Source organism: Leptodactylus fuscus, chromosome 2 (assembly GCF_031893055.1).
Source record: "Leptodactylus fuscus isolate aLepFus1 chromosome 2, aLepFus1.hap2, whole genome shotgun sequence".
NCBI lineage: Eukaryota > Metazoa > Chordata > Amphibia > Anura > Leptodactylidae > Leptodactylus > Leptodactylus fuscus.
In genome coordinates, this window is record NC_134266.1 from 283920487 (window position 1) to 283948176 (window position 27690).

General features: G+C 44.7%; 1 pseudogene; it reads left to right on the forward strand.

The window, feature by feature from the left end:
- Window positions 1-5643: 5643 nt before the first annotated feature.
- LOC142196240 (ecto-ADP-ribosyltransferase 5-like) lies at window positions 5644-18393 on the forward strand (annotated as a pseudogene).
- The last annotated feature ends 9297 nt before the right edge of the window (window positions 18394-27690 follow it).

The window sequence follows — 27690 nt, forward strand, 5'->3', positions numbered from 1 at the left end:
GTACAATCCGAGATTCTTACCCGCTGCCCCGTATAGAGGAGTCATTGACCGCCTTGGGAAAAGCCCGTTACTTCTCCTCTCTGGACTTGGCCAGTGGGTATTGGCAGGTCCCTGTGGCAGAGAAAGACAAAGCCAAGACTGCATTCATTGTGCCCATGGGGCTCTTTGAATTCAACCGAATGCCGTTTGGACTGAGTAATGCCCCGGGAACCTTTCAGCGCCTTATGGAAAGCTGTCTAGGAGACATGAACTTTGAAGCTACCCTGATATACCTGGATGATATCGTGGTATATTCTGCAAGCTTTACACAACATCTAGACCAGTTAGGCCAAGTGTTCCGACGCCTGCGGGGACATGGGCTTAAACTCAAGCCTAAGAAGTGTTGAATCTTTCAGAGAGAAATCGAATATCTGGGGCACAAAGTGTCCGAAGCTGGAATACAACCTTCAGATGACAAAGTGAGAGCAGTGCAACAGTGGCCCACACCGACCACATTGAGGGAAGTTCGTGCATTCCTTGGGCTAGCGGGTCATTACCGCCGCTTTATCAAGCACTTTGCGAAGTTGGCAGAACCCTTGCACGAATTACTCAGAGGGACTGCGAGAGGGCCGAAAACACAAAGGATCAACTGGGGACCTCGACAAGCGGAAGCTATGGACAAAATAAAAGAAGCCTTGACCAGCGCCCCTATCCTCGCATATGCAGACTACAATCTTCCCTTCCGGTTATATACCGACGCAAGCCTTTACGGACTAGGCGCAGTACTGTCACAAGTACAAGAGGGCGTTGAACGTGTAATTGCTTACGGCAGCCGTACGTTACGAGAAACAGAACGTAATCCTGTGAATTACAGCTCTTTTCGCTTGGAACTACTGGCGTTAGTGTGGGCAATCACTGAAAGGTTTGCCAAGTACCTCGCTGGAGCCCAGATTGAAGTATACACGGACAACAACCCCCTGGCACACATCACCACTGCCAAGTTGGGAGCCATGGAGCAAAGGTGGATAGCACGTTTATCCAAGTATGACTACCATGTACAGTACCGCTCAAAGCATGAGAACCAAAATGCTGATGCGCTCTCTCGAGTCACCTCAGAAGTTCCTGTGGGAGAAATAGATGAACAATTGGAAGAAGATGAAATCCCAGATTTCCGCAAGTTCACCTCAAAGGTTGTAGAGGCTCGGATTTTGGAAATAACAACAGGAACATCTTCACGGCTACTGGGCCAATCCAGGGAAGAATGGATCAAAGTGCAGTCTTCTGACCCAGAGTTAGTCAGGGTGAGGGAATGGGTGACTCAACAGAGGAAACCAAGCAAGAAGGTACGGGAAGAATTATCACACGAGACCCTCCAGATTTTGAGCCAGTGGGAGAAGTTGTCTATGCAAGAGGGGCTGCTGTATCGCAGAGTGTACTTGGCGGCTGAGCTAGAGGAGCGATGGCAGGTGGTGATACCGCAGAAAATGGCATTACCCCTGGCTCAGGAAGCTCATGAGAAGGGGGCCCACTTTGGACCGGATAAGACGTACCAATGGCTGCAAAGGATAGTATACTGTCCCCAACTTCTCCGGACAGTAGAAAAAGCCTGCAAGTTGTGCCGTGCCTGTGAGCTAAGCAAGTCCCTGACACAGAGAGCGGCAACGCAAACCATTGTTACCAAGGAGCCATTGGAAGTGCTTATGATTGACTATCTGAAGATTGGACATTCACATCGGGGCTATCAGTACTGTCTTGTGATGACGGATCATTTCACCAAGTTTGCAGTGGTGACGCCCACCAAAGATCAAACGGCTGCATCAGCTGCGCAAGCCATCAGTGAAAACTTTATCCAAGTGTATGGCTGTCCCAAACGAATACACTCTGATCAAGGGGCCTGCTTTCAGGGCAGTGTCATGAGGGAGCTGCAGAGAATCTATGGCATGCAAAGGTCAAAAACCACTCCGTACCATCCACAAGGAAACGGAGCCTGTGAGAGGTTCAATCGGACTCTATTACAGATGCTACGCACATTAGAAGATGATCGCAAGAGCCACTGGCCCAATTATGTAGCAGAATTGGTGTGGACTTACAATAATCGTGTTCACTCTACCACCAGCTATGCCCCATATGTTTTGTTGTTTGGAAGAACTGGGAGGGGCATCGAGGAATTGAACCTGACTCCCCCTGGGGATAGTGAAAGTCAGAGTGTGGGCTCCTGGATAGACTGCCATCGCAGACGACTGGAGACTGTACATCGCATTGTCACCAAGCGACTACAGGAAAAGAAACACCCGCCACAAAAACCTGCACAAGAGGTTCCGTTCCAACCGGGTGACAAGGTTCTAGTCGCTGAGAAGCGTCCACAACATAAATTGAGTGAGCGCTGGGAAGTAGAGCCCTACATTGTAGTCAGAAGAACCTTCCCCCATGGACCAGTTTATGAAGTGAAAAATGAGCGAGGGGACCGTACTCGCATTCTCCACCGAAATATGCTAAGGCCCTGTTATTCTGAGGCAAGACCGACTGAAAGCGAAGCTGAGAGCACGCCTGCATCTGTATGTGTCCCCACTGAGGGGGGCTTTGAAGATGAAGATGAAGAATGGTGGCAGCCTCCAACCAACCCAGTCGACTGGGAAGCATCACCTGACAGAGATCCAGAAGATGTAAACCTTGAAGACAGCCTCCTTCCTCCATCTAATCCAGATGCAGGTGCCACCCCTGCAGAAGATGATCTGACCTTTGCCAGAGCCAGCAATGAGAATGCTGTGACCCCTGATATGGCTCAGACCACGAGAGAAGTGGCCATGGCTCCACGTAGAACTGAGAGGGCCAATGCTGGTATTCCCCCTGAAAGGTATTTGGCAGATGAGTTTGTGTATACTGTTAATAGGGTTGATTATAAAGTATTGACCCCCAAACACCAGGTTGGGAGGCCGAGCAGAAGGTGCTTTCGCATGACCCTATGTAAGGCGTCCAAGGAAAGTATCGACCGGGACGGCCGATGTCAAAGAGGGGGGGCATGTAAGGGGCTTATGGAATAACTGTGTCATTTGTCTGATCTTCTGCTGCCATCTACTGCTGAAAGACTAAATTGCAGGGCAAATCTATTCACAAAAGAACCCCCCCTACAGCTCAGAGAAAGATGGTATGTTCCAGAGAGGAAAAGCGTGTGCATACAGGAAGCTGCAGGCAGAAGGGGGACACATGTCATGCTAAGAGGACATGCTGCAGGCTGCTTTGCCCATTAAGGACTTTCCTTTGCTGAACAAGGACCCTGAGAGACTTCACTATTCCTGCCTTGTGTCAGCTTGTAAACAGAGGTATGTTGGAGTGTGAGTAGAGTGAGGGGCCATACAGCTCGGTCAAGCATTAAAGCAGCTTTGTGTGCTGGAAGACAAAGCAGGCCCTGCCTGGAAGATAAAGCAGGCCCCTGCCTGGAAGATTAATAAGGTGCACCTTGTTACTGACTTACTTTAAGAGAGGCCTCTCCTAGCCAATGCATACAGGTTCTAACTAAAGACACTAGAGGGGTAACTACCACTATTTGTTGTGTGCACTGTCATATTGAAGTTATATGTTTTGCTTAGCTACTGTATATTATTTCTTACCTTCTCTCCCGTTCCCATTCCCTTCCCCTCCTTTCTTTATTAAACTGTTATATATTGTTATTCCGTGGCTCTGTGCAGTTACTGCGTATATCATCACCTGCTCCCCATTACATACGCGCTGCGGAATAAAATGCTGCAGAAAAAACTCAAATTTAGTCATAAAAATGTTCTTTTCCTTGAGCCCCAAAACAGCAGATGAAAGGGTTAAACAATCCTTCTTTCCCTGCTAGAGATAAGATCCCAGAACTAGTCTCAGTAAAACATAAGATGGAGAAGAGTGGCCACATATGTGACTGGACAGAAGACCCTGACACTGACTGACCACACGATTACAGACCAGCCAGGGCAGCGCTGCCCGAAATAAGCCGACTGACCGCCCGTATTTGGGTGTCCCCAGCCTTAGTGTCGTCTGTGGTCACTGCTGGATCCAACATTTTTATGCAATTTTTTTTGCCATCACATATTATTGCAATGTCTACCATGAAAGGGGCCGCGCTTCCCTCATATATATTTGGGGCCTGTGCATTGGCCTCAGTGGACACATGCAGACGTCATGATTAGAGATGAGCGAGTAGTATTCGATCGAGTAGGTAGGTTGATTTGTCGAATGCTATACACTATACACTCTCCTCCTGCTACTCGTGGACTTGGTGACTCTCCTTTAGTGGAATAGTGGTTTCCCCTGAAACAAGCATTTTTTCCCATAGACTGTAATGGAATTCGATATTCGATCGAGTAGTTGAATATTGAAACTCTACTTGAAACAAATATCGAATCTCGAATAGTTCACTGTTCGTTCATCTCTAGTCATGATGCTTGGATGTAAGTGTCATGGTGTCATTGTCGTTGAGACCTCAGTGGTCCCCATGATGTTAAAGGCTCCAGTGTATATAAGTGATTTGTGGGTGATGAATCCTAAAACTTTTGTAAAATTCAGGCCGATCCTTGGACTGTTTCTGAGTAAGTGAGAATTGGTTATGGAGCCATTTGCAGTATATATATAGTATACGTATGCAGCTCGTCTTCACACACCAGCTCAGGGAGTACTACAAACTACAGAGAGAACCTGCAGTCCTTCCTTTATTACTTTTTGCTATTCATTTGTTTTATTCTAATAAAACTTGGATCATATTTCCAATTTCAAAAAAAAAAAAAAAACGAACCTGCAGAGTCGGTGGCCTTATCCACCCTAGAGACTGATCGGCTCCGAGTTATTAAACCATCAGATAAGGGGGAGTACTGTGGTCATGGATTTTATGGTTGACAAAGGGATGTGTGAAAATTTACATATCGGATTCTCATTGATGAATTCTGGTTTGAATTAAAAGCGTTATTAACATCGGAACTCGCTGATAATTTGATTAGTAAGGAAGAATATCAATTCCTTTTGCCTCGTTTTCCTCGCATTGCCACATTTTATACCCTCCCTAAAATCCACAAGGGTTCCTCCCCATTGATCGTCTCTGGGGTGGGGTCTTTAGGTCAGAATATTGGCATCTATATTGGTAACATTCTGGCTCCATTTGTGTCCTCAATGCCTTCATTTGTGAGAGACACGATGGATTTATTGAAGAGGTTGGAGAGCATCCACATCGATGATTCGGGTTTACTTGCTTCAATTGATTGGAAACTTTCTATTCTCCATTCCCCATCATTTTGGTTTACGCGCTGTGCCAGGGGTTGTCATTTATGACCTCACAATGAATTAGTGTTGCGGCTGCTCGAGTTCTCCCTCATCCGGAATTATTTCATCTTCAATGGGCTCCGAGGTTGTGCAATGGGGGTCCCTGTGCATCATCCTATGCAATCCTTTTCCTGTTATGTGGCGCTTGTCCGGAAGGCATGCCAGTGCCTAATCTTCGTTTTTAGGTTTCCGTCTTATGCCGATAGAAGATGGAAACCCGGCAGACCGTGTCCGGCCGTGAGTGTTGGTGAGCGTTTTATGCTTTGATCATGGGCAGGAATAGTGTTACACACATGCACAAACATCAGACTATTGACTTATGGAAGGTTTATTTACAGATGATACAAATTCTCTCTTTGGTTGTCACAGGTGTTCTGTCTTGTACGATATAAGATGGACATGTCTGAAGACATATTTGATGATCAATACGTCAGATGCACCGACCAAATGGAAGCAATAGCTCCGGAAATACTGAAAGAGGAAAGAATGGCCAGATTTGAGTTTGATGTTGCTTGGAATATGGGGACAGGATTATGGCAAAAACAAAAACCCTTCCTGGGACGTCTTCCTGATGGCTTTAAGGATGAATACAGCATAGCGATATTAATCTATACTTCTCCGGAAATGTCTATAAGCCAATATCTGAGTAGGACTATGGCCGAGATCCCAAGTCTTTCAGGTACCATGCATTACATTTCTATCTTACCAGAGCTCTGACTCTACTTCAGCCTGGATGTGATGGAAAACCAATGTCCGTGTATCAGGGTTTCAGAAAAGTTCAGATTGAGCCGCCATCTCAGGCAACAGTAAGATTGAATGTATTTTCTATAGCATTATCCACCTTAAAGACGGAAGGAAATTGGACTTCATTGCTCTCCATTAACACATGTTTCGGGGTGGAATTACTGAATTTTTCTCTCAACCCATCATATCAGGAAGTTCTGATTCCGATGAATTAAGTGTTTCGGGTCACTAGCTACAACGGGAAAGAGAACAAGATCACCCTGCAGAGCACCAATAGGATGTGCAGTTATTACAACTGTGCCTACCTGGGGGGTAAGACATAGAAGGCTTAGATAAAACATTGTACCATTCCCAATGCAGCCAATGATGTCAGTAAGTTAGGGGGGAACTCACCCATGTCAATGTCTAATTCATACTTGTATGGGGCTATTCCTAAGACACAACTAGACTGGGCGGCTTCTACCACCTTACACAGCAAGAAACTTCTATTTGTACATAGCCGAGATCAGAACTGCCGGTCAGTAAAGAGAGGGATAAACAAAAACATAGTCAGATACAAGCCAAGGTCAGGAACAAACAATAGTGACCACTGAGGCCCAGTCCAAGCACCCCATGTGACCGCTGAGGCCCAGTCCAAGCACCCCATGTGACCGCTGAGGCCCAGTCCAAGCACCCCATGTGACCGCTGAGGCCCAGTCCAAGCACCCCATGTGACCGCTGAGGCCCAGTCCAAGCACCCCATGTGACCGCTGAGGCCCAGTCCTAGCACCCTATGTGACCGCTGAGGCCCAGTCCAAGTACCCCATGTGATCTCTGAGGCCCAGTCCTAGCACCCCATTTGATCACTGAGGCCCAATCACAGGGCTCACTGACCCCTCCATAGATGCTGATGTTCCCTGAAGGCTTTAAGAGGCTACGAAAGAAGACTCAGAGAATCTAATGCCGAGCCCCAGAGAGGTAACATGAGCTATCTATTATATTTCTGCAACTCCCTGAATCCTCCGATTATCATAAAACTGAAAAGTGCAAGTGGATCTCATGAATACTTGCAAGACAAGATCTCACTCATCACTACCAGGGATAAGACGGGGATGAGAGTCAAGAATATGCCAAGGCCAAAATATATTAGTACACAAAGGAAGTCATGTCTAGAGCCGGATTGTAGCTCATTCACAAGGTAGCGTCTGTACACTGGGATCTCATTTATATATGCAACCACCCCGGGAGAACCTTGCAGGGAACTGGACTTGTTCCCAATCCACAAGATGGAGGGACTCAACTCGCACAGTCTGAAGGTTGGAGTATTTGGTCCGAACATTTTGGTCCGAACTGGACTGTCACGGTGACCTTATAGGAACCAGAACTCCCAGGAGAGGTGCACAGGGTAATAGGCAGAGTCAGTTAGATGTGACGCCAGTTGGAGTAATGAGACACCTGCTGGTCCCTGGGCTGGAGATGGTGATGTGGGTGTCAGTGCTCCTCTCCAACTAGGGGCTTGTGTACAGGGCTTAGCTGCAAGGAAGGCAATGTCCAGGCCAGGATCAGTAGAAGTGCTCACTGCTTTATTGTAACAGGCATCTGCTGGTTCACTTGTCCTGTAGCAGTGAGCTGTGGAACAGTGGCTTGTAGCTGGCTGACACCTTCCCATGTATTAGCAGAGAGTCTAAGATGTTTCCAGCTTCTGGTCCCTGCAGGAGTTCAGTTACCTTGTAGAGGTCGGTGCAGGCTTCCAGGGTTATAGCTCTGCTTAGCGTGATGTAATCCTGTCCTCTTACTGATGGTGATGGGGGCGCTGTCACAGCTTCTCTGCCCTGCTGTGGCACTTCCTCATAGCACAGTGTCTGACACTAAAAATGGCTACTGCCACACTTCTCCTTCCTTCTCCTTCCCTGGCAGCTTACAGAATACTACTTCCTCTCTCTGCTGTGACTGTTTCCTGTTCCATCTACAGATCTGTCCACTATAGTGTGTGGTGCTATGATTAACCTTATAATGACCACAACTCACCAGGACAAGTGATACCAAAGAGCAACAGCTTGAAGACAATTCACAAATGATACAGTATGAACATGACAACTTATACCAACAATCATAACATGTAAAGCACTTATGGGCAAATAGCCATTAGTAACTCCTGTAAGGGGATTACATACAGTCCTATGAAAAAGTTTGGGCACCCCTATTAATCTTTTTTTTTTTTTTTGAAATTCTTATTTTATTTGGTTTTTTAAAGATTTTTTACAAGCAGAATAAACACGTGGAACATATCAGATAAATGATAAGTATCATGTAGAGACTATATGAGACAATACAATGTAAAGTCGAACAAGTTTAAGAAATAATCAAATATAAAGTAAAAAGCATTCCAGCAATACAAAATTCTTTCTTGAAAGTTGGTGATGATATCTGGAGAGTTTATAGAAGAATTAGTCCATCTGGTAGTAAATACCGGTGGAGAGCTAAACTCCAAAAAAGGGGTGTGGTAACCAAATCAATAAACAAAATAAGGTTTTAGAAAATGAAACTGTGTGTAACATACAGAATAATGGGAAGAGGAGGAGGGGTAGGGTAAGGAGTAGTTGAAAAAGAAATTGAGGTGCTAAAAGTGCTAATGGGCAAAACAGTCGAGGATAGGCGCTACTTAGGCACGTCTAGCATCCATAGTTAGAGATACGTTTCTGAAATTTAACCAAGGCGACCAAATATTGAGGTATTTATCTTGGCGTCCTTTAGACCAGTAGATTAATTCTTCGAATCTTGAGATAAGAGATACTCTTTCAAGCCAAAGGGCTAATGGAGGAGCTGATTGATCGGTCCAGTATGCTGGAATAAGCGATTTCGCTGCTTCAATGAGGTGCGTGGTCAGATCATTTTTGCTAGGACGATAATCTGCTTGAGGAAGTGAAAGTATTATTGAGGCTGGAGAAAGGGTTATAGCGGAGTTTGTGATGACCCTAATTTTCTGTTGAATCTGAGACCAGTAGGAACTTATGAGTGGGCACGACCACCAAATGTGAAGGGGGGTTCCTGGCTCCAGCGCCAACAAAGATTGGAGTCAACTAGTTTGCGTGAGAACAGCCATGAGGGGGACCTGTGCCATCTGACTAAAGTTTTGTAATGCATTTCCATTGATTTGACACATGTTGAGAAGCCGTGAGACGTTGAAAGAACGGTCTCTATATCATCTTGTGATAATGTTATATTTAGCTCTTTCTCCCAGGAAGTGAGAAATGTTGGTTTAAAGCTGGTAGGAGTAGAAGATAATGCCTTTTTGCAATGTGTAAGTTTCCTCTTGTGGGGCTCATCAGCGCGAATCAGTTTCTCGAACCTTGTTGAGGGTCTGGAGATCATTTCTAAGTGTGGAATGGACGACAGGCACCATTTAAAGTGTTCATAGTGTAAGTGTGTTAATTTGGTTTCTGGGAGCTTGGTGCTAAGTTCTAGAAAAGAGATCGGTGCACCTTTTTGGTATATTTCGCCTAGCGTATGACCTTTGAGTTTTGTCCAGAATTCTTTTATAAACTTCTTATTCTTTGGGAGCAAAGTAGGGACTAGCTCAGCAGGAAATGCTTTTGAAGGGTTTGGAGACAACGTTTTACGGTTCATAGTCCATATCTCACAAGGGCCTTTAAGAAGGAGTGGAAAGGAGCTGTCACGAATACTTTTTAGGCTAGAATTCCACATGATGTTAGTTAGTGATTGGCCAAATTCTTCTTCAGCGAGGAGGCGGATCAAAGAGTTGTTGAGTGGTGCGCTGAGTGAGAGCCATCTATGTAGTAAATTAGCCTGATAGTAAGTATAGACGTCTGGGAAGGCGATGCCTCCTCTGGTTTTGGGTTTAGTCAACAGCGCATATGCCAATCTTGGGGATTTATTCTTCCAAACATATTTTGAGAAGAGGGATCGAATTGCGTTTAGGTAATCCCTAGGCAAGGAAATGGGAAGCATTTGGAATCTATATAGGAGCATAGGTAATACATATGATTTAAGAAGGTTTTTTCGTCCCATCCAAGATAGGTACGGAAGATCATAAGAGTGTAGGGTACCCTGAATATCTTTCAATAAGGGCAAGAAGTTTTCTTTATAAATATCTGCTGGGTCACTGGTTAATTTTATTCCTAGATATTTTATGCTATGATATCTCCAGATGTAGGGAGATGATTGTTCTAGTTCCTGGGAAACGTTTGATGGAAGGTTAATAACTAAGACCTCTGATTTCGACAAGTTTGGTTTATAATTAGACAAGGAACCATAGGTAGATATTAGGTCAGTCAAAATTGGAAGGCCCTCCCTTGGGTTCGAGACTAAAAACCAAATATCATCGGCAAACGCTGCCGCATGTAGGGAACCTGAGCTGACTGATAGGCCACGTATTTTGGGGTGGATTCATACCGCCTGAAGTAAGGACTCAAGAGAAAGTATAAATAATGATGGTGATAAGGGGCATCCCTGACGGGTCCCATTTTTGATGTTAAAGTAAGGGGAGAGAGACCCGTTAATTTTCAGTCGAGCATGCGGGTCGGAGTACAATGAAAAAATAGCTGTGACAAACTTTTCAGGGAAACCAAAAACATCTAGCGAGGCTTTAATAAAGTTCCAGTCAACTCTATCAAATGCCTTCTCGGCGTCTACACCGAGAAGGACCAAGTCATTATTTCTTTTGCGTGCCAGGGAAATTGCATGGAGCAGCTTATGGGAATTGTCTTTTCCCTCTCTAGATTTAACGAAGCCTGACTGTTCTTCATTCAAAAGCCTAGGGAGATATGGTTGTATTCTTAATGCTAATAATTTTGCCCAGATCTTAATGTCGAGATTTAACAGTGAGATTGGGCGATAGCTACCACACAACATCGGGTTTTTCCCCTCTTTAGCAATAAGAGCAATAAATGCTTCTTGTGACTGCTTTGGGAGAGTATCACCATTTAGTAAGGCATTACACAGCTCCACTAATCTAGGGAGTAGAACAGAGCTAAATTTTTTGTAGTACATCAAGGTCAGGCCGTCCGGGCCCGGGCTTTTACCTGGTGGGAAGGTTTGAAGTACTTTCTCAAGTTCATATTGATCAACTGGTTTAAGCAAGGAAGTCGCAGATGCATCTGATAATTTGGGAAGGCCCAAGGAATGCAGGAAATCTTTCGTCTTAGTTTCTCTCTCTAAAACATTCTCTTGAGTGTCACCACCTCTGATATTGTATAGCTGTTTATAAAAGGTTTTGAAAGCGTCTGCTATCTTTGGTGTGTCTGTAATTCGGTTATTTAAAGAGTCTTTAATTTCTCGAATGTAAGTTTTGTCTTTTTTCTTTTTAATATATTGGGACATAAGTTTCCCTGCTTTGTCTCCATGTTCATACATTTTTAATTTATAAAAAAACTGATGTCTCGAGACCTGATGTTGGAATAAGCGCTTTAGTCTGTCACGTAATGAGGAGAGTTCATCTTGAAATGCGGCAAGTCTATTTGCTTTTTGCAGTCTTTCTATAGAGGAGATTTGGGCCAGTAGAGAGTCTACTTCTCTCTGTCTCTTTTTTTTCGTATGTGATGCTTTGGCTATCAAAATTCCTCTTACATATGCTTTATGACTCTCCCAAACCATGCAGGTAGAGGATTCTTCGTTTGTGTTTAGTTTGAAGAATTCCTCTAAGTGTTTGGTGACATCTGCAATTAGGTCAGGGTCGTTAAGTAAGCCTTCATTAAGTCTCCAGTGCCACTCGGAAGGGGTGATGTCCGGGAAAAGAAATTTTACTGAGACCGGGGCGTGGTCAGATATAGTGGCCACGTCTATCTCTGATGAGAGTAGCTGATGGGATATGTGGGAAGAACAAAGAATGTAATCTAATCTCTGATGAGAGTTATATTTGGGGGAGTAATGTGTATAATCTTTAGTTGAGGGGTGAGTTGATCTCCATGTATCAAATAGGCCCATTTCATAAATGGTTTTATTTAGTGAGCCTAAGGTCCGCTGCGAGATAGCAGATTTGCCAGAGGAGGAATCCAGCTGTGGGTTTAAAGTAACATTTAGGTCACCTCCAAGGATTATGTCACCTTGCGCGAATTGTTTGAGGTCACTTATTGCATTTCTGATCCAATGACCCTGGTCTTGGTTAGGGGCGTATAGGCATGCTAGGGTGATTTTCTTGTTAGCTAGTGTGCCTTTTAGAAAAAGGTAACGTCCCTCTGAGTCTGCATGTTGGCAATGGCAATCAAACGGTATAGAGTGTTTGACAGCAATCGCTACTCCTTTGCTCGCTGATGATGGGTGTGAGCTAAAGTACCATTTGTCATACATTTTCTTGGGGAAAGAAGGAATATTATTGTGCTTCAAATGTGTCTCTTGAATGAAAATAAAGTCTGATTTAAGTTTTTTAGCAATCCTCAATACACTATGGCGCTTTTGAGGGGAGTTGAGGCCATTTACGTTGAAAGTGGTTAAAGTCACCGTCGTCATTCTCAATGAAACTATGGAAGACGTGTTGGTATAAGAGTGGAGTTCTATAGGCCCACCGACTGTTAGCAAAAGAGGAGATGAGAATGGGGGAGGGGTGGAAAAAAGTGCTCCTCTCCTTATCGAAGAGTACAGTTAGTTGGAGGGAGAAATCTTTAGAGTAATAGTTAGTAAGAACAGTTTCAAGTAGCTGTAAAATTAAGTTACACACAAGAACAGCAAAGTATAAAAATACTACTAACTAGGTCAACTAGACTAGTAAATAACAAAGAAGAACAAAGTATTGTTCAAAACAATTCAACAAATTTTTGAAGTGATAAGATAACGGAGCGGGAAAATAAGTAGGGTCTGATCAGACATGTCCAGCATAATCCCGCTTCATATGCATAAAAATACGATGCGTGAAGACAGAGCAAAGAACATTATGCTAAGCAAATATATATGAGATGATCACAAGATTCAGGGTAAGGGGGTGGGGTGAGAGGGGGGGGGGAAGGAGAGGAAAGTAGGAGAGAGGAGGACGCAGACCCCCAGGGCCGCCCCTATTATAGGGACAGGGCCAAGGGATCCGGGGCCCCCTCTCCCCAAAGGCAACAAAAAAGGACACATCGCTAGGGATAGCGACTAGGTAGTCTGGTATACTTAAATTAGCTGTAGATAATGTCATATATATAAAGATATATGCATGGAAGTAAGGTAGGTACTACAAATATAAAGACTTAGCTGTAGTGTCCTTCGGTAGGAGAGAACAATAACCCTGTGTCCTGTAGAGAAGGGACTTCATAGTCCTATAACATAGTCCTGTTCAGTGTAAAGACTTGTACTGCTGGAGAGAAAACGTAAACAGGCATGCTGTAACAGCTGTTTCAACGTTCAGGTTGGTCTCATCTTAGTAGCAAATTTCCTCGCTTTTGGGGACTTGTAGCGGGGTGGGTGGTGATCTTCTCCCAAATCCAATAGGTCAGGTAGATCCGGTAGAGGAGGCATAGGTAGCCATGATGGAATGTCCATGGGTGGTACATCCAGGAGGGGAATAGGGGAAAGATCATCAGGAGTGTGGATAACATGGCGTTTCCCTTTAAGCATAATAGCTAAGCCGAATGGATATAACCACGCATATTTTATCTCCCTTTGTCTAAGCAAGTCTAGCAAGGGACGTAACATGCGCCGTTTAGCGAGTATGGAAGGCGCTATGTCCTGATATATGCTAACTTCATCTTCTCCAATTGTAATCTTCTGCTGGCTTCTTGCTGCGGTAAGTATGGCTGCTGTGTCCTGGTACGAGAGGAGGCCACATATAATGTCGCGTGGCGGCTCCCCCTGCTGGGGTTTCGGTTTAACTGCTCTGTGTATACGCTCGATTACAATAGCGTTGGCGCGGTCTGGGCCTAGTAAATCTGAGAATAATGACTGCGCCATACTCTGAAGATCATCAGTTGCGCTTTCTGGTAGGCCCTTTATTCTTATATTTCTTCGCCTGCTGCGGTTTTCCTGGTCTTCAACCAGGGTTAAAGACCTGTCTATATAGTCTTTGTGAATGCGCAGGGCTGCCGCTACAGAAGTAGAGTGATTTATGATAGCTGTGCGGCCAGCTTCTAGTTGCTGCACCCTGTTGCCTATTCCTTGAATGCCAGCCTTAATATCTGCGAGGTCCGTAAGGACCGGGGAAATCGCTTTGGACAAAGCCTTTTGTAGATACGATCGTGAGAGAGTAGTAGGCTCAATATCTACCTGTTCCTCCTCACGCAAACTGTCCTGATCCGAGTCCTCCTCCATGTTCAGGGCCTGTTTTGCTGCGGGCGCCATCTTGGGATGCCGAGCGGGAGAATGGAGGGACTTTCTTCTCAGGAATTTTTGTAAGTCGCTCTGATGTTTATGCTGTTTTGGGGTCTCAGGGGGTTCCTGGCCCCTTTCCTTGCCTGTCTTCACCATCTGGAGGGAGAAAGCTTGAGATAGAAGCGGGATATCTGCTGTCTATGACGGAGCTCTGAAATCAGGCAGCCATCCGTGTATGCGGTCAGACTCCGCCCCCCTATTAATCTTAATCATTTTTAGTTCTAAATATTTTGGTGTTTGCAGCAGCCATTTCATTTTGATATATCTAATAACTGATGGACACAGTAATATTTCAGGATTGAAATGAGGTTTATTGTACTAACAGAAAATGTGCAATATGCATTAAACCAAAATTTGACTGGTGCAAAAGTATGGGCACCCTTATCATTTTATTGATTTGAATACTCCTAACTACTTTTTACTGACTTACTGAAGCACAAAATTGGTTTTGTAATCTCACTGAGCTTTGAATTTCATAGCCAGGTGTATCCAATCATAAGAAAAGGTATTTAAGGTGGCCAATTGCAAGTTGTTCTACTATTTGAATCTCCTCTGAAGAGTGGCATCATGGGCTACTCAAAACAACTCTCAAATGATCTGAAAACAAAGATTGTTCAACATAGTTGTTCAGGGGAAGGATACAAAACGTTGTCTCAGAGATTTAACCTGTCAGTTTCCACTGTGAGGAACATAGTAAGGAAATGGAAGACCACAGGGACAGTTCTTGTTAAGCCCAGAAGTGGCAGGCCAAGAAAAATATCAGAAAGGCAGAGAAGAAGAATGGTGAGAACAGTCAAGGACAATCCACAGACCACTTCCAAAGAGCTGCAGCATCATCTTGCTGCAGATGGTGTCACTGTGCATCGGTCAACTATACAGCGCACTTTGCACAAATAGAAGCTGTATGGGAGAGTGATGAGAAAGAAGCCGGTTCTGCACGTACGCCACAAATAGAGTTGCCTGAGGTATGCAAAAGCACATTTGGACAAGGCAGCTTCATTTTGGAAACAAAAATTGAGTTGTTTGGTTATAAAAAAAGGCGTTATGCATGGCGTCCAAAAAGAAACAGCATTCCAAGAAAAACACTTGCTACCCACTGTAAAATTTGGTGGAGGTTCCATCATGCTTTGGGGCTGTGTGGCCAATGCCGGCATCGGGAATCTTGTTAAAGTTGAGGGTCGCATGGATTCCACTCAGTATCAGCAGATTCTTGAGAATAATGTTCAAGAATCAGTGACGAAGTTGAAGTTACGCCGGGGATGGATATTTCAGCAAGACAATGATCCAAAACACTGCTCCAAATCCTCAGGCATTCATGCAGAGGAACAAATACAATGTTCTGGAATGGCCATCCCAGTCCCCAGACCTGAATATCATTGAACATCTGTGGGATGATTTGAAGCGGGCTGTCCATGCTCGGCCACCATCAAACTTAACTGAACTTGAATTGTTTTGTAAAGAGGAATGGTCCAAAATACCTTTATCCAGGATCCAGGAACTGATTAAAAGCTACAGGAAGCGACTAGAGGCTGTTATCTTTGCAAAAGGAGGATCTACTAAATATTAATGTCACTTTTCTGTTGAGGTGCCCATACTTTTGCACCAGTCAAATTTTGGTTTAATGCATATTGCACATTTTCTGTTAGTACAATAAACCTCATTTCAATCCTGAAATATTACTGTGTCCATCAGTTATTAGATATATCAAACTGAAATGGCCGCTGCAAACACCAAAATATTTAGAACAAAAAATGATTAAGATTAATAGGGGGGCCCAAACTTTTTCATAGGACTGTATAATCTATCTGATCTGACATCATCCAGAGGTTCTGGCCCCTAGGTCAGGAACTCAAAGTAAAGGATCCACAAAAAGAGACTTTGGACCGTGCTCAAGAGGTAATGGAGGAAGAAGAAATGGAGCCTCGAGAAAACCAGAAATACACAAGAAAGTGCGGAGAGGTGGTCTATTGGAGGGGCTTCACTGTACTGCACTGTAGTGGATGGTTCTGTTGATGTAGGAAGTTCAGCTCTGAAGTCAGCAGCCCTTTTGTCTATGTCTCCTCAGTCTGTGTCCTCTCCTAGTCTTGGGTCCTTCCTTGATCCCTCGGTATCTTGTCTTTGTCTTCTATTTGTGTAGCTCTCTCCTGGGTGTTTCTCTACGATGTGCTGGGGTTGGTTGGTGGAGACATAACACCTATATGAGGCGGTGCAAGCCATGGTCTTCTACAGCTGGGTGTCCTCAGGAAGGTGAAGAGATGCCCCAGACATTGACCCTGACCATCCGGAGACTAGCACCAATGTGTAGATCGGGGTGACTACACGATTCAATGTGTTATTGGTCTGACACCTAGTAGGGGGGAGGTGATGTAAAAAGGAAAGGATGTCCTGAGGCATGAGGAACATGTATGGAGCGAAGACAAGGCTATGGCTGCCACTGCATGATGTGAGCGCGGAGGGGATGACTGGAACCAGCCTGTCTATCTGAGAACATTGTCTATTGTGTCCTGCGCTCCGCACCACCTTAGTCCATATCCATGTGTTCCTCAGCTATAAGGACGGCCGTGTGATCCTGATGTGGAATTATATTGTAGTGTATGAAGATGCTGATGTTACTGTGAAACCCTATGACATCATTCTCTAACAATAGCCGCATCTCAAGTAGAGGATTCTTAAAGGGACGGGAGTCTTGGTGATCTGCTTCAACAGAACAGGGACTGGAAAGTCAACACTTCATCTTTCAATACTGTGCTCGGAGCTGCAGAAATATATTAGATCAATGACTTTGTATCACAGGGTGAAATTCTGCTATGACAGGTGACAGTGCCCCATGAGGACCCATGAAGGGCATTGAGCCAATGAGGACATCCATGTGGTGAGTCCTAGATAAAGTGCGAGCTGACTGTAAGAGGAGATACCTGGTAGACATTGGTGTCTTCATGACCCACAAGAATATAAGATGGATTCGGAGATATTTTAAGGTGATATCAGTGGTCCTGGGACTTTTAGATGTTGAAGTCGTGTTTGGTGTCATGACTCAAGTCAAGAACCATCACCTAATGGGCCGAAAAAACCATATTAAATAAACAAAGTTCTTAAAGGGTCGGGGGTATAATCCTCCTCTTCATGGAAGTGATTTATATACGGTACATGTAAAGTTATCACATAATACCCCTAAATTACACCCCAATATCTTCTCCGTACTGTTACTCACCTAACGCCCTATAGACAGTCCATTGTTACCAGTTGTACCAGTATATAAGATCCCCCTTATTGGTAATTGTTCCCCCTTTGCTTTCCCAGACATATTTCCCTTATAGGGCTGTGAGCTTGTATCTACAGTAGACCGGTGTACGGAGAGTACGGAGAGGAGATCTCTGCATCAGGCACAGACTGATTTGTTTTGTGTCCCCCCAACCGTATCCCGTGGCTAATATCAGACATTTGCCACCTGAGTCAGTCATATTCCCTTGGCTGAGAGTTTTATCTTCTCAGAAGAAGATTTGCAAGTACAATATAATAATTATACAACCTGCAAAATGTCCCCAGTTTGTGTCTCCAGAGCTGGACTCATAGTGGTGATACCTGCCCCAGTCCCTCTTAGTGTGTACATGGCCTTAGCCTATAGCCCCGGCCTCATGGGCCGCACATGGTGACGATGAATTCACTGTTTATTTTCTGCTTTCAGGGGAAAAAAGAGAAAACTGCACCTCCATCCCCCCATCATCAGGTGAGGAGCCGATAACTTCTGCTTATTCCCTGTAAGGTTGTGTTCACATGGCGAAGACCTATTCCCTGTTGTCGTACTGCAGACAATACGGGAGAAAAATTATGCCACCTCCCCATTCCATCTCAGCCTAAACCCAACCTCCATAACAATATGTTTATTATATTTTTTCCAGATTCAGCTATTAGGAAGTTCAGTGAAGCGGTGACTGTGCCCCTACTGGTCGCTATGAGTACTGCAGTCATGTCTTCTCTACAGTTTCTGAAGATCTGAAGGCTCGGATGGGATTCTTTATTCCTTGGGAAGAAGATGTGAAGACAAAGTGTCCGTTGTGGTCACCTGGAATGATGGAGTTCAGGGAGAAGAACATTTACTGATAGAAACTGATTAGTATATGGCAGAAATAAAATATCCCCTCTTCTGTCCCCTATGGATATGAGTTAGGGCTCGTTCACATGGGGCAAGAGGGGGTGGATTCTGACGCCGAATCCACCTCAGAATCCGCCCCCCCCACAATCGAAGTCTATGTAGACCGCTAGCTCCCTTTTTACTGTGAGCAGTATATTCCAGCTCATTGAAAAAAGAAGCGAGCTGTCCTTTCTTCAGGTGAATTCCGCGGCGGAGTCAGCCCCGGCGTTTGCCTCGCGACAGCACCCTCCGGACTAGGCCCATTCATTTGGACCTTTTCCGGAGCGAGAAGCCACAACTGTCGGAAGCCGCGGCCTCCCACATCAGAATCAGGACCACGGTCCCGTGCACCGTGTGAACGAGGTCTTATAATAAGTGACATCGAGCCTCATGGATCTATGAGAAAGTGTATGAAGAAATATCTGTGTCTGTCCGCCATATATATCATCATATCACAGCGTTTCACCACATAGCGGCAGAGCCGACAGTATAACCAGAAATAACCTGTGGTGACTATATACTATATACTCATCTACCTGACGTGGAGCTTTATCTCTACACGTACAACATGTTTAGTTGGTATTAGCTTTGGTTGTAATAACATTCTCATATATCTATGTATCTATGCTATAGCTATGTTATATATATACTAGCCTCTGCCCGCGACGTCATCTGCGAGTTGTTGGAGTGGATGATCCGCCTATATTTAGCAATTTGCTGCCGGCGATGGTTTGCCTGCTCCGCGTATCGGCAGCTCTCAAGCTGTCCTGCTGCTGAACTTGTTCCTCACACCGTGCCTGTGATTGTTCCGGCATCTCAGCAGTTCTCTTGGATGCCATATAATGAGCGTGTTGATGGCTTTGATGATCCACCTGGTCCATTACTCAGTCCATGGAGACCATTGCCTGAGGAATTTCGGGAGTCAGTGTGATCAAGCTGAGTTGGGGTGCGATACCATCCAAGTTTTGCAGGCGTTTCCCAGTCTGCGGTGCCATTAGAGAACTTTTTTACACAACTAGTAGTATAATACCAACCGTGTGGGGGAATAGACCTCAAGAGAGCTTCTTCCCAACAGAGTTGATGGGTAGGTTTGGTTAGATCGGACACGGTAGTGAGGAGTTTGCAAAATACAGAGAACCTTTGGCAGACAGAATGGGAGCCCTAAGAAGGTGTCAGGCCCCTCTAGGTAAGATTAGTGAGGCCGTGTTTTGGGATTGTAGGGTATGTCAGACATAAAATAGTCTATAAACATCTCTGGATGGAGGATGGTCGTCTACGGATAATAATTCTCATGTTCTCTGGTGGGAGCTAGAGTATGACTGAGAGACAGATGGAAGACCGACAACTATCCACTGTGTGGAGTCAACATCCAATAAGAAGACATTCAGGTATTGTAATGGTATTTCAATGATAGACATTAAGTTCTCCTCTATGGATTCGAGAGAAAATAGTCTTCATGTCCACAAGGAGGTCTCAAGACTCAACAGAGGTAAAGTCGGGGAAGGTCTACATCTGGCATCTGCGTGAAACTTACCAATTAAAGGACCACTGACAGCTATATTCTCAGTATCCACCCAATGAGCGTCTCCATCCACCAGGCTTTGAATCAAGTATGACAGCTATATAATAGTGCTTCATGTCCAGGGTACCTGTCCCTCCCCGAGTCCAGGGTCTAATCATGGTGTTTAGTCTAATTCTAGCCTTTCTCCCAGCTCAGATTAAACCAGAAAGACATTGTTGGAGTTCAGTGAGATATGTGTCAGATAAGGGAATATCCAATGTGTGGGGAGTGTGGAAAGATTCCGTTTATAATAGAAGACCCTACTAAAAGCCTCTAAGGTATTTAGGGTCTTCATACATGATGTCCTATCAGATATTCTGCTGCTAATAGCCCCATTATGGCTGCAGCACATTTTACATTATTCTATAAGAAAACAGATGTGTACAATAAGTAGCAGTCAGACCCCTCCCCATCCATTATTACTAATACTGGTTTATTTACATGTATTTCTGCCAGGAGTAACTGTAAAATAGTAAACAATAAGCTGAGAAAAGCCAAAGTAGCCAAAAGAGATCCAGGAACACTGAAGTGCAAATGGATCCCTTATACAGAATAAAAGAAATCTGAGCACAATAAGGAAAGCTGCTTACTGTCTACAACTAAGATCTCAACAGCAATAACACAACAGCTAGTCAGAAATAATACACAATGACCTGTGAGCTGTGAGTAACTGCAGACTGCTCTGTGCAGTGCAGAAGCTGGGAAAGCTGTGTAGGAATATTGTAAACGTGCAGAATCTGTGATGAGGGACCAGCCCCTCCATCTCCATTTCATGTGTGAAGATACCCCAGCCCCTCCCCTCTCCATTTCATGTATGAAGATACCCCAGCCCCTCCCCTCTCCATTTCATGTGTGAAGATACTCCAGCCCCTCCCCTCTCCATCTAATTTGTGAAGATACCCCAGCCCCTCCCCTGTCCATCTAATGTGTGAAGATACCCCAGCCCCTCCCCTCTCCATCTAATATGTGAAGATACCCCAGCCCCTCCCCTCTCCATCTAATATGTGAAGATACCCCAGCCCCTCCCCACTCCATCTAATATGTGAAGATACCCCAGCCCCTCCCCTCTCCATCTAATGTGTGAAGATACCCCAGCCCCTCCCCACTCCATCTAATATGTGAAGATACCCCAGCCCCTCCCGTCTCCATCTAATATGTGAAGATACCCCAGCCCCTCCCCTCTCCATCTAATGTGTGAAGATACCCCAGCCCCTCCCCTCTCCATCTAATGTGTGAAGATACCCCAGCCCCTCCCCTCTCCATCTAATGTGTATAAAACAAACATGATAAAAGCACCACATAATAACAAATGTAGATTCCCAGGCTATAGGTCCAAGTAACTAATCAGCCCTAAAAAGTCACAGTAAAGTTACAACCAAAGAACAAGAACAAAGTGACTAGGGCAGCCAAATATAATCAATAGAGATGAGTGAATAGTAAAATATTCAAATAGCCGCTCAATATTGGACTATTGGAAGGAATCTGGAACCCCATTATAGTCTATGGGAGAAAATGCTTCATTTCAGGGGATCCCACCATTAGACTCAGGAGAGTCACCAAGTCCACTATGACACCCCAGGGAATGATACCAACACCTCTGCAATGTAACTGGGCCAGCAGGGGGCGCATGTCTGGGGGCATCTAACACACCAAAGCCCCTCTATTACCCCAACATCACAGCCTAACAACTACACACTACACACACTCACTACAACCTCTATTAAAGTCGGAAAATACCTGGAAACCTTCTTTACTTCCCAAATGGAGGGACACAAACCCCAATGTAAGCTCAACAAACATTACCAAGCCCCCCTTTATATCACGTTCCCCATGACAACCACAGATGGAAGAGACAATGGGAAATCCAAAAGCCCCCCCCCCCCCCCGACCTGTCATTGTGGATGTGTGTGATGTGGTGAGACCTTCCAAAATTCACTGTTATGGCCCTTAATATGAGCCCTTCCAAATTAAATTCCAGGCCCTTAAGCTGAGCTCCAGCAGAGATTGAGGCTCTTCAGGTGACTTCAGCCTCTACCTGCAGAGTTTTTGGCCCTTGGAGTGAGTAAAGCCTTGCACCAGCAGAGTGTTAGCCCCTTTAAAATTCTTAGCTCCTAAAACAGTGGTTCCAGAACCATCACTCTCATTGTGTTGGATTGATGCAGTGGATTGGACTGAGGACCCAGACATTGACCTTCATTTTGATTGTAAAATTGATAAAATTTTGGCATCAAGTCCTGGGAGTAACTTTGATTTAGAGGACCACAAAGGTGGAGAATTGGCTGCAACCACTACTAGCGGTAATGGTCCTCTAATATGGGACTCTACATTACCTCTTCAGGGTTCTGATCAGGTGTTAATAGTCCAAACAACATGCTCCAGTACTTTACATGTAGATCAGAAACCACTTTCCCTTCCAACACCAGATATAACCAAGCTTCACCATCCTCATCCTGCTGAGATGGAGCCACTAAAGGAAACCTTCCCTTCCAAGGCCTGTCCTGGAGCTGCGACTGAGCCAAATCTAAACACAGAGTCCTTTGGAACTGAACGAAATTCAAAGTGTCAAAAGACTTTAGAGACTGTTGAAAGTAATGGGATCCAGAATGAGGAGTTCATCACAAGGCTGACAGACCCAACTCCACATGCTGCAGCACAAGCAACCAGCAGTCAGACTAAGATTGTCTCTTCTTCAAGTAAGACACAAGATTCTTTGGTAGCCTGCTTTGTCTCCCCGCCCAATATTCCTGGCAGGAGTGCTGAAACACCACCCTCCTCCTCCTCCTCCGCCGTTGAATTGACCCCAGCTACTGGCGTGGGGAGACGTCAGCAGGCCGCGCTGAAGCTCATCAGCTTGGGGGACAGACAGCACACTGCCTCCGAGGTCAGGGATGCCATCCTGGCTGAGATGGCAATGTGTTTTTCGCTGCTGCACCTGGGGCCAGGCATGTTTGTCATTCTGTGATAACAGCAGGAACCTGGTAGCGGAGCTTGCCAGCCTCCAACACGTTCCATGCTTGGCCCACATCTAACTTAGTGGTGCAATATTTTTTGAAAACATACCCAAATGTACAGGAGCTACTGGTGAAAGTGCGGTGCTTGTGCACACTCCTGTCATCTTCACAAAAAATTGGATTGAGCTGATATAGCCTGACTGAATTTCTGGGTCTCCCACCTAGGTTTCGGGGGTACACACCCTGGATATCTGGATTGAGCGTACATAGCCTGACCTAATTGCTCTGTATCCTTGTTTTGGGGTTACACAGCCTGAAAAGCTGCTTTGCACGTATGTAGTAAGAAGTAACTGCAGTGGATTGCTGCAATTTTTCAGGACAACCCAAAATTCAAGGTTTTTTTCAGATACATGAACTTGTAACTGCTGTGGATTGCTGCTATGTTTCAGCCCCCCCCCCCCAACCACCACCACCACCAAAAAACAATTCAAGGCTTTTTCCAGCTCTATATGAACTTGTAATTGCTGTGGATTGCTGCCATGTTTCAGGCCCCCCCAAAATTCCAGGCTTTTTCCAGCTCTATATGATCTAGTCACTGCTGTGGATTCCGGCTATTCTGTGTGCGGACAGCCAACAATGAGCGCTGTTTCTCCGCTATATATGAAGTTGTATCTGTTGTGTGTCCCTGTTTTCCACCGTCCGGGGACAGCTGGACTGATGTCCCTGCAGTGTATAGCTCTGAGCTGTTGGTTTTCTTGTTTAGTTCTTACCTGCCTATCTGAAGCTAATCGCTATCTCGCCCTCAGCAGATGTTTCTCTCCCTATCTCTCACCGCTAAAATGGCGAATAGGGCGGCGGCCATTCTTATGAATGGGAGGTCACATGTTTTTGGCAGCCAATGGGTTTTTTCAATTTTTTTCACTGCCTCCATTGTCATAGTTCCTGTCCCACCTCCTCTGCACAAATTATTGGTGCAAAAAAACGCGCCAGGGAAGGTGCGAGATTATATGAATTTTTACTGCGTATGCGGCCTGGTATTCGATTGTGAATGAATACCTATTTGATCGAACAGCGTTTGCTCATCTCTATTAGATACGTACCATTGCACACAATACCACCCCGGAGAGGATTAGATACGTGCCTCTGCACACAGCACCACACGCTGGAGGATTAGATATGCACATCTGCACACAGTTCCACATGCCGAAGGATTAGATACGCACGTCTGCACACAGTTTCGCACTCCGAAGGATTAGATACATACATCTACACACAGTACCACATGACCGAGAATTAGATACAAGCGTCTGCACACAGTTCTGCATGCGGAGGATTAGATATGCACATCTGCACACAGTTCAATTCGCCGGAGGATTAGATAAATCCGTCTGCAAAAAGTTCCACATGCCGAAATATTAGATACGCGCATCAACACACAAACACAACCAAGGATATGCGCGTCTGCACACAGTTCCACATAGCAGAGGAATATATGCTCGCGTCTGCAGACGATACCACACTCCGGATGATTAGATACAAGCATCTGCACACAGTACTACATGCTGGAGGATTTGATATGCGCATCTGCACACAGTATCAAATACTGAAGACTCTTAAAGGGGTTGTCCCATCACAAGGATCCTATCTATACTGCTTGTTAATGTGGATGTAAGACTTTTCCTAAATACATTGCTTCAGCAAAACTCCTTTGTTTGTCCACTATCTTACTTTATTCAGTTCATTGTGGACACAGCCCTGACTTATCTGCTCAAAAGTCAAGTGATGTATCTGCTGCTCTCAGGGGGGAGGGAGGAGGGGCTAAGTGCAGGGAGCGAGCCTGTGTATCTAGCTATTCCTGTGTCTACACCACGTGACCTAGCTCCCTGCACTCAGATAGGGGAGAGGAGCTGCTTTCATTTCTGAACGTCTTCTGTTCTCCCAGTTATCAGGCTAGCTAATTCAATTGTGTTCATTATGGCAGAGAAAGGCAGTCTCTGTATGTAACACAGAATGGAGTTGCTCCTGCCTGTTCTTCATAGAACAATATTGTGCATATAGTCTTGTTTGAGCACCTTTGATGACATCACAGGCCCTTCAGCCGTCCCATAGGATCACACTACACGGTAGGCGGAGCTACACACTAATTTGGGGGTGGAGCTAAACAACAGGTTGCATGTGAAACCCCGTCCACCAAATGATGCAAGAAACCAGGAAGAAAGAAGATTTTACAGCAGTGAAGACTGGTGAGTATGCGACATGGGAATACCCCTTTAAGTTTTTTGTTTTTTTATATTTCATACCCACTGGCTAACACAGTACAAAAACAAACATTTTCCTTATACTAATTGGAGGATACCAGAATCTACCGAATTTTTGTGGCTGTCCTCATTATTAGTTAGCCATTAAAAAAGGTGTCAACTACTGAAGACTCGCACGTTTTTTTTTTTTGTTTTTTTTTAATATTTGATAGAGGACAGAAGAGGGAATATTTTATTTCTGCCATATACTAATCAGTTTCTATTAGTAAATGTTCTCCCCCCTGAGCTCCATCATTCCAGGTGACCACAACGGACACTTTGTCTTCACATCTTCTTCCCAAGGAATAAAGAATCCCATCCGAGCCTTCAGATCTTCGGAAACTGTAGATTAGACATGACTGCAGTACTCAAAGCGACCAGTAGGGGCACACTCCTCGATTCACTGAACTTCATAATAGCTGAATCTGGAAAAAATATCAATTAAAATATAATGTCATGAAGTTGGCAAACCCCAATCACCGGCCTCAGAGGTCCCCGGGGGCTGCTGATGTCACCCAGAAGGTTGTAAGAGGCCAAAAGAGTAAGGAGGACAACCTAGAAGAAGCCCCGGACGACACAAGCATCCCCTGGAGAAGTGCGAGAAGGTGAGTGTGACTGTTTATTACGTTTCTGCACCTCTCGGGGCCTCCATTTGTTATATTAGCTCGACATCGACTTCTATGGCAGGTCCTTCCAACACTTTTTTGTCTGCTTTTGTGGCAAATTTATGGCATTTATGTTATATTTATAATGGGTGTGGTTTATAGTGGGTGTGGTTTACAATGGGTGTGGTTTATAAAGGGCGTGGTTTACAATGGGTGTGGTTTACAATGGGTGTGGTTTATAGTGGGTGTGGTTTACAATGGGTGTGGTTTATAGAGGGTGTGGCTTGCAATGGGCGTGGTTTAGAGGTTACTAACGTTACAATACATTTATGAAACAAAAAATAACAAATTTCGGACAGATTCTCTTGGGCAGAGGAGACCAAGTAACACAATTTTACGGTTCCCGCCATCACTTGCTTTGCCAATCTGAGAGGTAAAAAACACAAAGTTGTCTCTGTTGTTCTGGTGATCACTTTCTGCATAAACACGAGAACTTTAAGACGTTTTATTGTTCTGTCTTTTGAGATGTTTGGAGTTGTATTTTTTGTGAGATGAGCTGAAGTTGTCATGGGAAGTATTTTGGGAAACCTAAGCCGTTTTATTCCCTGTATGTTCTGATTTATACGGGCAGGACAAGGTTTGTGTAATATAATATTTGCGGTTGTCATGGTTACAGCAATACCAATTATTATACATTAGAGTCTTATATAATTCTCTCTCTATAAGGGTTATGGTTTCTTTATAATATTTCTCGTCTTATTGTGGGATTTGATACTTATATGTCTTCTGTATTCTGCCTCTCAGTGATATACTATTACATCATGTCATGGGGTACCAGTAGGTTTCGGGGCCACGTGTAAGCCACTTAGAATCCGCGGTCACAACTGACTGCAGCATCTAAGGGGTTAAATGTTCCCGGATCAGGATTCCTTCAATCACTATTCCTACAGCAGGATACAGCTCTACTTGTGCACAGACGCCATATAGGACGTGTTACACGGTGCCATATAACATGGTGCAATGACCTAATGACCATCATGTAATGGAGTCATAGCAATCACTAAGGGGTTAATGGACACAGGGATGGCAGACAAGATTAGGATTCCTTACAGGGGGAGAGTTTTGCCTCTACATTGTCAACCTACAATCTTATTTATTACTAGAAAGATGACAAAGGAAAGACACCAATACAGCAGAACCGTACAATAGGTCTGCGCCATGTGAACACAACCTTACAGGGAATAAGCAGAAGTTATCAGCTCCTCACCTGATGATAGGGGGATGGAGGTGCAGTTTTCTCTTTTTTGCCCTGAAAGCAGAAAATAAACAGTGAATTCATCGTCACCATGTGTGGCCCATGAGGCCGGGGCTATAGGCTAAGGCCATGTACACATTAAGAGGGACTGGGGCAGGTATCACCACTATGAGTCCAGCTCTGGAGACACAAACTGGGGACATTTTGCAGGTTGTATAATTATTATATTGCACTTGTAAATCTTCTTCTGAGAAGATAAAACTCTCAGCCAAGGGAATATGACTGACTCAGTGGGCAAATGTCTGATATTAGCCACGGGATACGGTTGGGGGGACACAAAAAAAATCAGTCTGTGCCTGATGCAGAGATCTCCTCTCCGTACTCTCCGTACACCGGTCTACTGTAGATACAAGCTCACAGCCCTATAAGGGAAATATGTCTGGGAAAGCAAAGGGGGAACAATTACCAATAAGGGGGATCTTATATACTGGTACAACTGGTAACAATGGACTGTCTATAGGGCGTTAGGTGAGTAACAGTACGGAGAAGATATTGGGGTGTAATTTAGGGGTATTATGTGATAACTTTACATGTACC